The 17,916-nt window shown below is 40.8% G+C and overlaps 2 protein-coding genes across 7 annotated transcripts in view; one reads left to right on the top strand and one right to left on the bottom strand.

The window, feature by feature from the left end:
- METTL15 (methyltransferase 15, mitochondrial 12S rRNA N4-cytidine) overlaps positions 1-5,425 on the bottom strand; it is a 276,524-nt gene extending 271,099 nt beyond the window's left edge. For 3 of the 5 annotated variants that reach the window (XM_023737920.1, XM_004369740.2, XM_023737913.1), the window contains exon 1: positions 5,164-5,283. The gene's annotated coding sequence lies outside the window, so the exon portion shown is untranslated. Of the gene's footprint in view, positions 1-5,163; positions 5,337-5,362 lie in introns of those variants that run through there. The other 2 variants (XM_023737910.1, XM_023737901.1) reach the window with 2 other exon arrangements.
- A 2,288-nt stretch (positions 5,426-7,713) lies between these two features.
- KIF18A (kinesin family member 18A) overlaps positions 7,714-17,916 on the top strand; it is a 106,193-nt gene continuing 95,990 nt past the window's right edge. For both annotated transcript variants that reach the window (XM_023737888.1, XM_023737879.1), the window contains exon 1: positions 7,714-7,774. The gene's annotated coding sequence lies outside the window, so the exon portion shown is untranslated. The remainder of the gene's footprint in view (positions 7,775-17,916) is intronic.

Genomic DNA, 17,916 nt, shown 5'->3' with positions numbered 1-17,916 from the left:
AATATTGTATGAGACCTCTATTGTAAAAACCCATGAAAAAGTTCACACACAAAATGTAACAATCTTTGTTGGTTACCAGGGATGGGAGGAGTGGGGGGGAAATACTAAATAGACAATAGATAAGTGGTAGCTTTGGTGAAGGGTAAGACAGTACACAATACTGGGGAAGCCAGTAAAACTTGTACAACGTCATGGAAGCTCCACAGACACTTCCAAACTCCCTGAGGGACTGAATTGCTGGGCAGAGGGCTGTGGGGACCATGGTCTCGGGGAACATCTAGCTCAACCGGCATAATACAGTTTATAAAGACAATGTTCTACATTCTACCTCGGTGAGCAGCGTCTGGGGTCTTAAACGCCTGTGAGCAGCCATCTAAGATACTCCACTGTTCTCACCCCTTGGGGAGCAAGGGAGAATGAAGACAACAGGATACAAGCAAAAGATTACTCCAAAGGACTAATGGACCACAGCTACCTTGGCCTCCACCAGACTGAGTCCAGTACAGCTCGATGGTGCCCAGCTACCACCACTGACTGCTCTGACCAGGATCACAACAGAGGGTCCTGGACAGAGCTGGAAACGGATGTAGAATAAATTTCTAACTCACAGAAAAAAGATCATATTTACTGGCCTGACAGACTGGAGAAACCCCGAGAGTATGGCCCCTGGACAGCCTTTTAGCTCGGTGGTGAAGTCACTCCTGAGGTTCACTGTTCAGCCACTGATTGGATACCCTCATAAAATAAAACGAGACTAATGAGGCTTAGCAGTCCAGGGACAAGGATCAGCAGGCCCAAGGCGACAAGAAAGCTTGTGATAGGGAACCCAAGGTTGAGAAGGGACAGCATTGACATGTTGTGGGGTTATTAACCATTGTTACAGGGCAATATGTGTACTAACTGTTTAATAAGAAACTATGTGTTCTACAAACCTTCATCTAAGGTACAAAAAAAAAAAGGACTTATCTATGTAAGATCAAACTGACAATAGCAACTCAAAAGGTTTGATGGGAAGCCTAGGGGGCAGCGAGTGGAAGATAATGGTGATGGAATAATCTGGAAAAGGATACTGAGAATAGCAGCACAACTGGAAGAATGTAATCAATGTCACTGAATTGTATATGTAGAAACTTTTGAAATGGTGTAATTTTGGCTATGTATATTTTCACCAAAAAAAAAGTCCTCCAAGGTCAAGAAGAGAGAGTGTTGATGTGTTGTGGGGTTGTTAACCAACATAACAATAAGTGTACTGACTGTTTAATGAGAAACTGTTTGTTCTGTAAACCTTCATCTAAAGCACAATAAAAAAAAAATCTTTGATGATTACGAGGGATGGGGCAGGGGGAGAATACTAAATAGACAATAGATAAGTGGTAACTTTGGTGAAGGGCAAGACAGTACACAATACTGGGGAAGCCAGCACAACTTGTCCAAGGCAAGGTCATGGAAGCTCTACAGACACATCCAAACTCCCGGAGGGACCAAACTGCTGGGTGGAGAGCTGTGGGGACCATGATCTCAGAGGGATGTGGGGACCATCTAGCTCAGGTGGCATAACATAGTTTATAAAGAAAATGTTCTACATTCTACCTTGGTGAGTAGCATTTGGGGTCTTAAAAGCTTGTGAGCAGCCATCTAAGATACTCCACTGGTCTCACCCCTTTGGGAGCAAGGGAGAATGAAGAAAACAAGATACAAGGGAAATATTAGTCCAAACGACTAATGTACCACAACTACCACGGCCTGAAAAAGACTGAGTCCAGTACAACTAGATGGTACCCGGCTACCACCACTGACTTCTATGACAGGGATCACAACAGAGCATCCTGGACAGAGCCAGAGAAAAACGTAGAACATAATTCTAACTCACAAAAAAAGACCAGACTTACTGGCCTGACAGAGACTGGAGAAACCCCAAGAGCATGGCCCCCAGACACCCTTTCAGCTCAATAATGAAGTCACTCCCGAGGTTCACCCTTCAGCAAAATATCAGACAGCCCCATAAAACAAAACAAGACTAATGGGACACAACAGCCCAGGGACAAGGACTAGACGGCAGGAGGGGACAGAAAAGCTGGCAAAAGAGAACCCAAGGTTGAGAAAGGAAAGTATTGACATGTCGTGAGGTTGTTAACCAATGTCATACAACAATATGTGTACATTTTAATGAGAAACTAGTTGTTCTGTAAACCTTCATCTAAAGTGCAATTGAAAAAAAAAAAAAAGAGTAGGATCCACATCTCTGTATCCACAAAATTGGGTGCTTAATAAGTGTTTTCTGAGAAAATGAAGAAATCAATAAACTCCAGACTCTACAGAATAAACATTTTATCACATCTAACTTCAGGGAATTCTTCCTGACACATCCCACCAAAAACCACATTATCAAAATCCTTCAAGAAACATAAATCTTACTAAAATATTTCTCTTTCTTTTGTAATAGAAACAATAAAATCTAGACGTTATATAACATCAAAAAATGTTATCTTGAGAATAATGTTACAATATATATTTGATGTTACCTAATGTAATAACAAATGTTATCTTGAGAATAATATATTAACTTTACCAAATACAGAAATCCACAGAATGATGTGGCAATCGTGATAGCAAAAAAATGTGGCAAAAAACTTAATAAAGGCAGGAAATGATTGTTTTAAGTAAATTTTTAGACATTCCCTGTGACAAAATAGCCTAAATTATTAATTATGCCTCATGTTTTCCAAAAAGCTTACACAAAGTAAATTCAACTACCCTTTAACTTAGTGTTTCTAACACTTTTCAGAATGATAGCTAATACTTATTAGCACTTACTCTACCAATATATTTATTATACATATACTTATTATGGATAACATTGCACAGAATTGGACTTCCAGAACACTTAATTGTGCTCATGAGGAACCTGTATATAGAACAAGAGGCAGTCATTCGAACAGAACAAGAGGATACTGCATGGTTTAAAATCAGGAAAAGTGTGCATGAGGGTTGTATCCTTTCACCATACTTACTCAGTCTGTATGCTGAGCAAGTAATTTAAGAACGTGGACTTTATGAAGATGAACGCGGCATCAGGATCAGAGGAAGACTCATTAACAACCTGTGTTATGCCGATGCTACAACCTTGCTTGATGAAAGCGAAGAGGACTTGAAGCACTTACTGATGAAGATGAAAGATTACAGCCTTAAGTACGGACTGCACCTTAACATAAAGAAAACAAAAATCCTCACAATCAGACCAGTAAGCAACATCATGATAAATGGAGAAAATACTGAAGTTGTCAAGGATTTCATTTTACTTGTATCCACAATCAACACCCATGGAAGCAGCAGCCAGCAAATCTAACAACATGTTGCACTGTGCAAATCTGCTGCAAAAGACCTCTTTAAAATGTTAAAAAGCAAAGATGTCACTTTGAGGACTAAGGTGCTTCTGATCCAAGCCATGGTATTTTCAATATACATGCAAAAGCTGGACAATGAATAAGGAAGACCGAAGAAGAATTGATGCCTTTGAATTATGGTGTTTGTGAAGAATATTGAATATACCACGGACTGCCAGAAGAACAAACAAATCTGCCTTGGAAGAAGAACAACCAGAATGCTCCTTAGAAATGAGGATGGTGAGACTTTGTCTCAGGTACTTTGGACATGTTATCAGGAGGGACCAGTCCCTGGAGAAAGACATAATCCTTGGTAGAGGGTCATCGAAAAAAGAGGAAGATCCTGAACAAGATGGATTGAAACAGTGGCCGCAACAACAGGCTCAAATATAGCAACGACTGTGAGGATGTCGAGAGACCAGGCGGTGTTTTGTTCTGTTGTACTTAGGGTGGCTATGAGTCAGAACCGACTCAATAGCACCTAACAATAAATGACAACAACTATACCAGTTACTATTCTAAGCAAACTGTATGTGCTAACTCATTCAATTCTTACCACAACTTTAAAAGGTAGCTAATATTATTATTCCCATTTTACAGATAAGGAAAACAGAGAAGTTAAGTAATTTGCCAGAGTCTGAAATCTTAACCTCCATACTGTAAACACAGCCCACTGCACATATTTAATACACTTCTGTAATTTAATGGCACTTTAATTATGTTGACTGTGTGTTTGCAGTTATCTCATGAATTAGACTCTTTTTTTTTTTTTTAAGAAGTCAACATCCTATTGCTTGATACTGCTCCACTTGAAAACAACAGTATGCTGTGCAGGACTCAATAAAGGGCATAAAGTGTGTAAGCGGAATTTAGAATATTTCAACCTGCTGCCCTAGAAGTCCAGATCTTGATTAACTTTTAGAAAAAGGAGCATCAAATCCAACATAGGATTCAGAACCACAAGGAAAAATACAAGTAGAGGAGCAGATAGAACAAATGCTGCTATCACCAGCATTTAATTCCTTTCTACTGCAGTCAATTTCTATATACTTATTTAACTATGTTCAATGTACAAAGCCTGAAGAGTTTATTAAATAACTGGCCAACAACTTGGGTCAACATGGGGAAAAGGGCCATGAACAATTCATTTTCCTCTTCGTTTTTTTTCCTAGAATACCTCCCTAAGAGTGGAAGGAAACAACCTTTAAATAGAACCCCTTCCCTCTTGTTTGCAGCCCAATCTCCTACCAGACAATCCAGAGCCCTGCTGCAGTAGCTAAGAACCAGACACCTTAAACGATTTAAGATTGTTTAATCCTTTCTGGGCACAGGAAATAAGGAGGAAGTCAGGAAAGCTGGTCTTTAGAGCTGAGTCTGTGGTTCCATGGGTAAATGATTGAACTTTTCTCTTAGAGCAAAGTTCGGTTTAAGCTATGAGATCACAGAAGTGGCCTGGTTATCTCTGAATTGTAACACAAAGATGACTGCTGCCTTAGCCGACTAGGTCTTCAAAAGCACCAACGATTACTACCTTGCTGTCAATTTTCCCCTTCAACGAAAACCTGTCTGAAAATTTAATTCCTCAGGCCAAAAACGTGACCTAGAGGCTGGAATCCGAAAGCAGAGAAAGTGAAAGTTCCAAGGAAAGGAAGCAATGCACTGTTTTGACCAAGAATTCGTCTCTGAGTTCTACTCTGTCGAGGAAATCTGTTTAAAAACTTCTAAACCCTTAAGGAATGAATGTTGACGGGAGGACGAGAGAGCAGGGGCGCGCGTTTACTTTGCTGCAGTCGAATCCGGAGAGGCCAGAAGGTCCTCTAAAGGGGCGGGCTCCTCCCGGATTCAGCCATCTTCTCACCTGAATTGGCCTCTAACTCAGGACAGCGACGATTACTACGAGGTCGAAGAACCTGAACTTGCCGCACTTCTAGGTCCTAGCCCCGGGGGAAACTTGGCAACGACGGACAGATTGGGCTTACGTCCGCCGCAGCAACCGAGGACCGTCTGCCTTTCGTTCCGCTGCTTCCAGCGCCTAGCTGTCAAATGGTCTTCCAGGCGCTGAGGTTTCCAAACGCCATTCCTGGGGAAATAAATAAGACCCCACCATTTCCATGTTTAAATTCACCTTTCTGTTCTTTGTTGTTGTTACTGCTGTTATTGTTGTTTTAATGTCTGAGGAAACTTTAAATCTCACTCCATTTTTATCCTTATTTCTCCCCTTTTCAGTTTACTATGAACTTAAGTTCAATTTCGATGTTCTAACAACACTGAACAGTTAGTTACGTTCCATTATCTAACAAAATGTGGGCATTTCTGTCTCCTTAGTTATACGTGTTTCAAAGGGTTTTGTCCTTTTTCCTCCATTTCATTACAAAACACGCCATTCTCTTATCCCTTCTGTTAGATCACCTTCATATCTTGCCAAGCTAAAAAGAAGTCAGCTGACAAGAGTAATACCATTGGTTGTAATGTCAAAATCACTCTGCTTTAACTATATGTACAATTTCTGCTTTAACTATATGTGTAAGAGTACAGACCTCATCCTCTGAACACTGCTAAATGGCAAGTGTAAAATGCAATTTAAAGTTAAATGTAAAGTAAGTACTTGGTTTAGGTGTGGAAACATCTGTGAGACTACTAAGCCTTATCATACACTGTGGGCATCAAAAACTACAAAACTTAAAACATTTCCATTATTCACCAATGATTAATGCAATTTTACAAAAAAATTTGCTAAGATTTGTATATATTCAGACTGGGTTAAGATACTATTTTAATGGCACTTAATGTAAAATGTGTTTCAGAGACAAATGATTCAATTCTGAAATGGCTGGTTTGTACAATTCAAGAGATTTATTTTCCTTTAAGGTTTTTCTGCAACTTCAACTTCTTCCTCACTAAAATGAAAATAACAGCACCTACATCTCATGAGCTGTTTTGAGAATTAAATGAGATATCATATGTAAAGTGATTAATAAAATGTCTGGGACATCAAAGGTAACAAAGTACAGTGAGTGCATAATGAGATAAAATAAAAAGGCTTTTAAACTTTATTACCAAACCCAAAACCACACAAATAACTATTACATTAGTTAAGATACATGTAATACAACCAAAAAGTAGTGATACATGTAATACAACCAAAGAGTAGTGATACATGTAATACAACTAAAGAGTAGTAGCTTTATTGAGGCTCTATCCAGTGTTCAAAAAGTCACATAACATAAACCGTATTCAAAACACAGTGCTTCCAATTTGCTTTCAACAGGAAACAAATGTCATTTATATCAGGGGTTTCCATACATTAATACTTTTCACGAGTGTTTTGCCATCCTATTTATACAGTGATAATCTCCAGAATACAAACTCTAAGAGGGCAGGGATTTTGATATTGTGTACTATCGTGTTGCTAAAATCTACAAAAGTGCCTGGCACATACATAATGGGTTCAGTCAATAATTTCTGAATGAATGAATACAGTAATAATAATATAAATAAGAAAAATGAAATTCAGATCATACTATTAAAAATATCCTGACAAATAAAAATGAGTCAACAAAGCAAACATTTTCCAGGTATTTTTCTCTCTTTTTAAAGTGTACACTCTGAAGTAACATACCTACCTACACCCTGGGACTTAAAAAAAAAAATCATCCAATAACGAAATAGGCTATTATCTTTAAATGAATTTATTTTGTAATGTCATCATTAAGAAGAATGCAAAACAGCCAAACACCAAAGTTTCACTAAAGGAAGTAGGCCTGGAAGTCCTCAGAAATGAAGCCCAGGGGCTCCAATCAAAAGCCTTGGACTTCCAATTAAAATGAACAGACCTCAGTTCCACCCAAGTGAACATAGCTGGAAGGAACAGGGTCCTACACTTTCCAGATCAGGCGACTCCTTTGAGGCCTCACTATTCAGACAGAAAAGGAGAAAATAAACTCTAGTCCACACCCAACAGGCTCCGCCTCACCCCCTAGCAGACGGCACACGACAACCCCTGCCCGCACACGTCTCACTCACACCCTGAACCCAAGGACTGGACCCTGCACCCACAGATTTGCAGGCTGACTGACGATCACAGGTGGCTGCCTTCAACCTGCGGCTCTGGTCCAGCCCCTCCCACTTCGGCCACTGCCTCCGGAAACGGCTGCGCGCGTTGCCACGGCGACGCGGAGCCGGGTAGCTTCCCGGCGCCGCGCGACTGAATCTCTAGGCTTCAAGCGGCCACGAGCCGCAGAAACGTCCGGCGTGATGATGTCACACAGGCGGCAGCCAATAAAATGAGGCGCTAAGGAGGTTGGCTTGTGTTTGAATCTTGTGGCGATTTTGAAGCGCCGTGAGTCAGGTATCGAAGTGAAGTGGTCTCTGTGGTTTCTCGTGGGCCTGAGGTGAGTGAGGGTCACGCGAAGTGGCAACTCCAGTCTCTGGGATGCCCTTTCTGATGACCTGCCCCACTGGGAGCGAAGGGTCCCGCATCTTCAGATCTAAAGGTCGGTCCAAGTGGTGCTTGTTGACAAACGCCAGAGCGTTGGGTGGGGGTGGAGGAGTTGTCAGCGTTCCTGGGGAAAAGGTAAAATGAATAAGGGGCTCGAGAACCCGCTAGAGCACGGCTTAGCCTTATGGTGAGCCCTTGACTCAGCAGGAAGGCAGGGAACACCTGCCTTAAATTCTGAGAGGATATCGGAAGTTTTAAAGAGTATCTTGGCCCCCTTCCCAGACTTTGGCAGAGCACTTAGCTGTCCCCTGCCTTGCAACGTGAAGTTCCCTCCAGACTCCAACTTTGGAGACGCAAAAGTAAGTGTAACTCTGTGCATAACTATCAAATGAGGAACATTGGTTCACCAAGACATAATATTTTTATCCGGTGAGGATCTGTTGTTAGCCTGGTACAGGTCAATCGGGAGCCCGCCCCGAGCCGCTGTTTTCTACGTTTGTAGCATAAAAATAAGACCTGCCCTGACTGCCTCACGGGGTTACTGATGATCAGACAAGGTATGGAAGGGATACTGCTTTGGCAAAGTGCATTACTAGTGAAAGAGATTTTAAGCACTGAGAATCAGTCTTTCTACTGTCTATTCTTAGTTTCCGCACGGCTTCTTTAGCTGCTCGTTGAGGCGCTCAGTTACAGAAAGGTCAAGGCTGACTGTTGTTTACTATATAAGAAGAGATTATTTGGCCAGATCTGAGTAAGTTTGCTGTGTAATATGTAGTACGGGTTATTAGCTATAAAACAATTAGATAGAACGTGTAGGCATTTTATAGGTTTTACATGTTAGTGTCATTCCAGCACACCCAGCCCCCCACCTTAGGTTTTGGGAGGGATTTTTGCACTTTGGTGCTTGGGAATATAAGGTCCAAAGAGTAGAGAGTGCTTGTTATTAAGTTCATATTATTTTTTAATAACTGTTTTGATAAGATAAAGATTATCTGCCTTTAAGAATAGTAACTAATCTCATTTTAAATTATTGAAAAGACATTTACAAGTCTATAATATTTTCATTTTAAAAGTGCATTTGTCTTAGTATAGACATACATCAAGTCAATTAAAGTACATAAGAAATTACTTTTTATACTGCCAACTATATGAAAACTAGAAGGAAGAAACAGCCCAGCTGTCAGTGTCACGCTTCTTGCCATTTGAACTTTTGTCTTCCATGATACTTGTAAGTCAGGGAAGCAATTACTCTAACACTAACAGTATTCAAAAGATAGGAGAAAAATATTAGTGATTAGGTTCTGGAAGCCCTGACGGTTTGTCTAGTCCCCTTAATCGAATCTTTTACAGAGTATATATAATTTTATTGATGTTAGATGCAGAGCTACTAGTAATGTCTATTGCACACTGATGCTCTGGCAGCATTAAAAAAATGGACGCAGCATAATCAAATATGATGCTGAGTTTAAGTACTCTGACCTATTCTTAAGATATATCATATTACACAGCATATATGGCTTCTTTCTGAATTGATATGCTTACCCTGTTTTTATAACTCCATTCACAGACATGGGTCTCTGGAAGATATACAGGATCCATTGCCTTTACCTTTAGAAAAGGGTTGTTATTTTTGAAATATCATAAAAGAGCATGATACTAATTCTCTACCATAAACCTCTCTTCAAGATATGTATGACGTTATGGGAAAATGATCTTGGAATCAAAAAGTTTGAATGTCATCTCTGTCCTTCTCATTCTCAGAGCCCAAATTTCCTCAATAGATTATGATTATACCTACTTCAACAAGGTTGTGTGAGGTTTGAGTTGGATAAAGACTATAAATGACAATGTCAAGGATAGTTCCCAGCCAAAAAAAATATTTGAGTCCAAATCTAATTCAGATTTGAGTTTGTACTTAAGAAATAATTCGAAACTATATCACTTCACATTCAGGATAATTTCTGCAAAATTTCTGTACTTTTGTTTGGAAGCATTCTCTTCTAATTCCAGTAGAGCCTAGTTGTTAACAACACAGACCCTGGATTTGGGTGTGAGTTCTCATTCTGGCTCCCCACTCATTAGCTATGTCATCTTGAAAAAATTACTTACCGTTTCTAAGGCTAAGTCTCTGTTTTTGTTAAGTGGAGACAATAGGAGCTATCTTATATGATTATTATAAGGATTAAGTGAGATTAAATGGTGCTACCACAAGTCTATGGCTTTAATGAAGAGAAATTTATTTTCTCTTAGTCTGGTAGGCTGGAAGTCCAAATTCAGGGCATCAACTCAAGGGGAAGGCTTTCTCTGTCAGTTCTGGAGGAAGGTCCTTGTCATTAATTTTCCCCTGGACTAGGAGCTTCTCTGCGCAGGAACCCCAAGTCCAAAGGATGCGCTCTGCTCCAGACACTGCTTTCTTGGTAGTATGAGGTGCACCTTCTTTGCTTGCTTCCCTTTCCTTTTTATCTCTTGAAAGATAAAAGGTGATGCAGGCCACACCCCAGGGAAACTCCCTTTACATAGGATCAGGGATGTGACCTGGGTAGGGGTGTTACAGTCCCACCCCAATCCTCTTTAACATAAAATTATGATCACAAAATGGAGGACAACCACACAATACTGGGAATCATGGCCCAGCCAAATTGATACACACATTTTTGGGGGGACAGAATTCAATCCATGACAGATGATGAATGTCAAATGTTTAGCATAATGTCTGGCACAGGGTACATGAATGTTAACCATTGTTGTTCATTATTACCAGTTATCACCATGTTGACCTAATCCAAGAGTTCCCTAATAATAGTATATTTGCCCCCAAAATGGCTACTGTGAGGTATACTGACAAGCACATGGAAATCATAAACTTTGAGTTTGATTTCCACATTCGCTCAGTGAACTCCTGTACTAGGCTCAAAGGTTTCTATCAAAAGTAGGCAAATAAATGTTTTTAACTTTTCCTATGAGAAAAATACGTGGGAGTTACATATTTATATCAGGGAAAGTAGTGATTAAATAACTGGACTTTATATTCAGTCAAAGTTCAAACCCCATGTCTTCTATTTCCAATAGTGTAACTTTGGCCGTTAACTTAATTTTTCTGTACTATAGTTTCTCCTTCTGTAAAATAAGGATGATAATACCCGTATCATAGAGTTTTTATGGGGATTGTTGTTAAGTGCCTTTGAGTTGTTTTTCCGCCCAGAGCTATCCCATGGGGATTAAATGTATGTAAACTGCTTAGCACATTTCTATTTGTAGAATAGGGGCCAATAGAAAATGTTTCATAAATATAACTTATTGTTATTAAATGAAAAGTCGTGATTAAGGTAAATTTTAATAGTGTTTTTTGTTGTTGTTATTGTTGTTGATTGTTTTTCAAATACAAATACCTAAGACTCTTTTAAAATCCAATTAGTCTAAAAGGGTATAAAATGGAAAGTGAGCCTCCCTTCTACCTAGACCTCCACATTTCCCCTCCAGAGAGGTCAGCTGCTGTTAGCAGTTTCTTGCCCACCCTTTCAGAGAGAACCCAAGCATATACAAATATGTCTGTATCTTTTTAAAGTGCAAATGATAGCATACTATGTTAATTTGCACTTGCGTTTTGCCCGTATATCATGACACCTGTTTCAGTTCTTTTATTCATTTATTCAAATATGCTCTGAGTCCTTACTATTTGCTAAGCACTGTTCTGGGGTGTTCTGGGGTAAAGGTGACGTTCATGCTCTCACAGTGCTTACTTTCTGGAGGGGATACAAGCAATGAATATGTAACCAAATGATGTATATTACCTAATTAGTGCTAGGTGCTGTGAAGAAAAATAGAGAGGTAAGGTATTAGGGAGAAAAGAGCCAAACCAAAACCAAACCCACTGCTGTGGAGTAGTTTCTGATTCATAGTGACCCTGTAGGACAGAGTAGAACTACCCGATAGTTTCCAAGGCTTTAACCTGTACAGCAGCAGACTGCCACACTTTTCTCCCATGGAACGGCTGGTAGGTTTGAACCACCAACCTTTCAGTTATTGGCTGAGCACTTAACCACTGCACCACCAGGGCCCTTTGAGACGAGAGCAAGGTGGCTTTATTTTGGGTGGAGTCTTTAAAGAAATGCCTCTGTGAGGTAACATTTAAACAAGATCTGAATAATAAAGTGAAGGAGCAAAGCTTGCAAATATATAGGGGTAGAGCCTTCCTGAAAGGCATAGAAAGTACAAAGATCAATAGGCCAGAACAAGATGAAGTGTTTTAGGAACACTAAGAAGGCCAACATGGCTGGAGTGGAATAATCAACGGGGAGGACAACATTAGAAATGGAGTGAGAGAGGTAAATGGGCGAGATGATGTGGAACTTAATAAGCCATACTGCTGTTTTTAGGTGCCGTCGAGTAGATTCTGACTCATAGTGACCCTGCGTACAACAGAACGAAGCATTGCCCAGTCCTGCGCCATCTTCACAATCGTTATGCTTGAGCCCATTGTTGCAGCCACTGTGTCAGTCTGTCTCATTGAGGGTCTTCATCTTTTTTGCTGACCCTGTAGTTTACCAAGCATGATGTCTTTCTGCAGGGACTGATCCCTCTTGACATGTCCAAAGTATATAAGACGCACTCTCGCCATCCTTCCTTCTAAGGTGCATTCTGGTTGTACTCCCAAGACAGATTTGTTTGTTCTTTTGGCGGTCCATAGTGTATTCAATATTCTTCATCAATACCACAATTCAAAGGCGTCAGTTCTTCGGTCTTCCTTATTCATTGTCCAGCTTTCGAATGCATATGATACGATTGAAAATACCATGGCTTGGGTCAGGTGCACCTTAGTCTTCAAGGTGACATGTTTGCTTTTCAACACTTTAAAGAGGTCTTTTGCAGCAGATTTGCTCAATGCAGTGCATCTTTTGATTTCCTGACTGCTGCTTCCATGGGTGTTGATTGTGGATCCAAGTAAAATGAAATCCTTGGCAACTTCAGTCTTTTCTCCGTTTATCATGATGTTGCTTATTGGTCCAGTTGTGAGGATTTTTGTTTTATTTATGTTGTGGTGTAATCCATACTGAAGGCTGTGGTCTTTGATCTTCACCAGTAAGTGCTTCAAGTCCTCTTCACTTTCAGCAAGCAAGGTTGTGTCATCTGCATAACGCAGGTTGTTAATCAGTCTTCCTCCAATCCTGATGCCCCGTTCTTCATATAGTCCAGCTTCTTGGATTATTTGCTCACCATACAGATTGAAAAGGTATGATGAAAGGATGCAACCCTGACTCACACCTTTCCTGACTTTAAACCACACAGCATCCCCTTGTTGTGTCTGAACAACTGCCTCTTGATCTGCCTACAGTTTCCTCATGAGCACAATTAAGTGTTCTGGAATTCCCGTTCTTCTCAATGTTATCCATAATTTGTTATGATCCACACAATCGAATGCCTTTGCATACTCAATAAAACACAGGTAAACATCTTTCTGGTATTCTCTGCTTTCAGCCAGGATCCATCTAACATCACCAATGATATCCCTGGTTCCACGTCCTCTTCTGAATCCATCCTGCATTTCTGGCAGTTCCCTGTTGACATACTGCTGCAGCCGCTTTTGAATGATCTTCAGCAAAATTTTACTTGTGTGTGATATTAATGACATTGTTCGATAATTTCCACATTCGGTTGGATCACCTTTCTTGGGAATAGGCATAAATATGGATCTCTTCCAGTTAGTTGGCCAGGTAGCTGTTTTCCAAATTTCTTAACATAACGAGCGGGCACTTCTAGTGCTGCATTCGTTTGTTGAAACATCTCAATTGGTATTCTGTCAATTCCTGGAACCTTGTTTTTTGCCAGTGCTTTCAGTGCAGCTTGGAGTTCTTCCATCAGTACCTTCGGTTCCTGATGATATACTGCCTCTTGAAATGGTTGAACGTTTACCAATTCCTTTTGGTATAATGACTCTGTGTATTCCTTTCATCTTCTTTGGATGCTTCCTACATCATTTAATATGTTCCCTATAGAATCCTTCACTATTGCAACTTGAGGCTTGAATTTTTTCTTCAGTTCTTTCAGCTTGAGGAACACCGAGCATGTTCTTCCCTTTTGGTTTTACGTCATTATAATACTTTACTTTGTCTTCTGGAGCCACCCTTTGAAATCTTCAGTTCTTTTACTTCATCATTTCTTTCTTTTGCTTTAGCTACTGGATGTTCAAGAGCAAGTTTCAGAGCCTCTTCTGACATCCATTTTGGGCTTTTCTTTCTTTCCTGTCTTTTTAATGACCTCTTGCTTTCTTCATGTATGATGTCCTTGATGTCATTCCACAACTCATCTGGTCTTCGGTCATTAGCGTTCAGCGCATGAAATCTATTCTTGAGATGGTCTCTAAATTCAGGTGGGATATACTCAAGATCGTACTTTGGCTCTTGTGGACGTCTTCTAATTTTCTTCAGTTTCAACTTGAACTTGCATATGAGCAATTGATGGTCTGTTCTGCAGTCAGCCCCTGACCTTGTTCTCACTGATGATACTGATCTTTTCCATCATCTCTTTCCACAGATGTAGTCGATTTGATTCCTGTGCATTCCTTCTGGCAAGGTCCATGTGTATAGTCGCCGTGTATGTTGGTGAAAAAAGGTATTTGCAATGAGGAAGTCATTGGTCTTGGAAAATCCTGTGATGCGATCTCCAGCATCATTTCTATCACCAAGGCCGTATTTTCCAACTACCAATCCTTCTTTGTTTCCAACTTTCACATTCCAATCCAGTGATTATCAGTGCATCCTGATTGCATGTTTGATCAATTTCAGACTGAAGAAGTTGGTAAAAATCTTCAGTTTCTTCATCTTTGGTCTTAGTGGCTGGTGTGTAAATTTGAATAATCGTCGTCTTAGTCATCTAGTGCTGCTATAACAGAAATACCATAAGTGAATGGCTTTAAGAAAGAGAAGTTTATTCTCTCACAGTCCAGTAGGCTACAAATCCAAATTCAGGGCATTAGCTCCAGGAGAATGCTTTCTCTGTCGGCTCTGGAGGAAGGTCCATGTTATCAATCTTCCCTTGGTTTGGGAGCTTCTCTACTCAGGAAAGGAACCTCAGGTCCGAAGAATGCACTCTGCTCCTGGCACTGCTTTCTTAGTGGTATGAGGTTCCCATGTGTCTCTGCTCGCTTCTCTCTTCTATACCTCAAAAGAGATTGACCTAAGACACTATCCAGTCTTGTAAACCTCATCAGTATAACTGCCACTAATCCATCTTATTAGATCATAGTGATTAATTTACGACATGTAAAGAAATCACATCAGATTACAAAATGGTACACAATCGTGCAGTACTGGTTATCATGACCCAGCCAAATTGATACATGCATTTTTGGGGGAACATAATTCAATCCATGACATTCCACCCTTTGGCCCCCAAAAAATCACATCCTTGCAACATGAAAAGCATATTCATCCCATCATATCATAGCAAAAATCTTAACTCCAAGTCTAAAATCTAAAAATTCCTCTTTATCTGTGATATCTAGAATACAGGTTATCTGCTTCCAAAAGTACAATGGCAGAACAGGCACAAGCTAGACATTTCCATTACAAATGGGAGAAACTGGAGGAGAAGAAAGGATAACAGGCACCAAGCAAGAAAGCAGAATATATTACATTAGCCCTCAGGCCTTTGAAGATATTCCTCTGTTCTCTGAGACAATTTACACAATAGCCCTGACCTCCAGACTGTAGGTATTGGCCACACTCTCTAGATTCTGAGTGGAGGCCCCTCGGCCCTGGGCTTCGGCTCCACCTTCCAGGCACACTGGGACAGCAACTCTGCCACCTTGGATTTAGGTGCACCATTCTCCTAACCCATATGAGTGGTGAATCTACCCTTAGAAACACCAAACCTCATGGCTCCACCCTTTGAAACCCCTGAGGTAATGGCCACACCTTTTGAGACTGAGGCAGCTTGGCTTCTTGTGTTCCTTGTCTCTTCAGCTTCTGCTTCCTGTGGCCTCTCTGCCCTCGGGCCTCATGCTTGCATCTGCCCTGTTGAGGCAAATTCCAAAGCTCAGTAGCTCCACTAATAAGTGCCTGGAGGCACCCCGCTCCGCCAGGAAGCCTCCAGCGCACAAGCAGTCAGCTCTTTCGCTCCGTGTGTCGGCTCCAGCACTGTCTCCTACTGGTCTACTGGTTCTGCTGCTGCTGGTTGTATGTCGCTGCCCCTTCTCTGCTGCTGCAGGTTCTCTGCTGCTGGTGGCCCTCTGCCACTCCTGCACCTCTATCCATTCACAGTTTCAAAACTGCTTCCACGTTTTAGGTATCTGTTAGAGTAGCACCCCACTCCCTGTACCAAATTCTGTCTTGGTGGTATGAGGTTCCCATGTGTCTCTGCTCACTTCTCTGTTTTATATCTCAAAAGAGATTGGCTTAAGACACTATCCAATCTTGTAAACCTTATCAGTATGACTGCCACTAATCCATCGTATTAGATCATAGTGATTGAGTTTACAACACGTAGGGAAATCACATAAGATTACAGAACGATACACAATCATACAATCCTGGGAACATGACCCAGCCAAATTGATATGCACATTTTTTGGGGGACATAATTCAGTCCATGAAAGTCATATGAACTGGTCTTCCTTGTAGGCATATGGATATCATCCTATCGCTGACAGCGTTGTACTTCAGGATAGATCTTGAAATGTTCTTTTTGACAATGAATGCAACACCATTCCTCTTCAAGTTGTCATTCCCAGCATAGTAGACCATATGGTTGTCTGATTCACAATGGCCAATACCAGTCCATTTCAGCTCATTAATGCCTAAGATATCAATGTTTATGCGTTTCATTTCATTTTTGACAATTTCCAATTTTCCTAGATTCATACTTTATACATTCCATGTTCTGATTATTAATGGATGTTTGCAGCTGTTTCTTCTCATTTTGAGTCATGCCACATTAGCAAATGAAGGTCCCAAAAGTTTGACTCCATCCATGTCATTAAGGTCGACTCTACTTTGAGGAGGCAGCTCTTCCCCCCAGTTGTCTTTCGAGTGCCTTCCAACCTAGGGGGCTCATCTTCCAGCACTATATCAGACAATGTTCTGCTGCTATTCATAAGGTTTTCACTGGCTAATTCTTTTCAGAAGTAGACTGCCAGGTCCTTCTTCCTAGTCTGTCTTAGTCTGGAAGCTCAGCTGAAATCTGTCCGCCATGGGTGATCCTGCTGGTATCTGAATACCAGTGGCATAGCTTCCAGCATCACAGCAACATGCAAGCCCCCACAGTACAAAAGACTGACAGACACTTGGGGCAAGGGGAAGTAGTGGTCAGATACGTTGTTGTGATGGTTAAGATTATGTGTCCACTTGGCTGGGCCATGATTTTCAGTGATTTGGCAGTTACATAATGATGTAGTCATCCACCATGATGTGATCTGATGTGATCAGCAAACGTATTTCAAGGAAATGGCTCACACAGTTGTAAGGCTGGTGAGTCCCAAGGCTGTGGTTTAGGCATCAGGCTGAGGCTTCTCCTGACTCACATTGCTGCAGGGGCTGATGAACCCAAGATCAGCAGGTCAGATGACAGGCCACTAGGTCACGGGCTTGGAAACCCTGTAGAGCAGTTCTACTCTGTCCTATAGGGTCACTAGGAGTCAGAATCAACTCGACATCAACAGGTTTTATGTATATATATATATATATACACACACGCATACATACATACATACATACATACTTATTTCTTTCCTTCCTCCCTCCCTCCCTCCCTTCCTTCCACTGGTTTTGCTTCTCTAGACAACACAGCCTAAGACATTTGGTCCCAAGAGTGTTTCAAGAGAAACAAAATCATAAGGATGAGTTTTCTAAATTGGTTCTCAAGTCTGACTAGTCTTAAAGGCACTGATGACTCTGCCTCCAATAGTAAAGAGGGTTCTGCTAATCCATGGTGTGAGGTGGCAATATTAATACCAAAAATATCACCAACAATAGATCAAGTATTGGTGAGAAGCTAGGCTCTGGGTGATCACATGTTTGATACTTTTGTACAATTTTGTCAGAATGAGTAGTATAGGGAAGCTAGTTGGTATGCCCTACTTTCACCAGACAAAGTGGTGAA

The sequence above is a fragment of the Trichechus manatus genome, unplaced genomic scaffold, assembly GCF_000243295.1.
Source record: "Trichechus manatus latirostris isolate Lorelei unplaced genomic scaffold, TriManLat1.0 scaffold00006, whole genome shotgun sequence".
Classification (NCBI taxonomy): Eukaryota; Metazoa; Chordata; class Mammalia; order Sirenia; family Trichechidae; genus Trichechus; species Trichechus manatus.
This window is presented reverse-complemented; position numbering and strand designations above follow the sequence as displayed.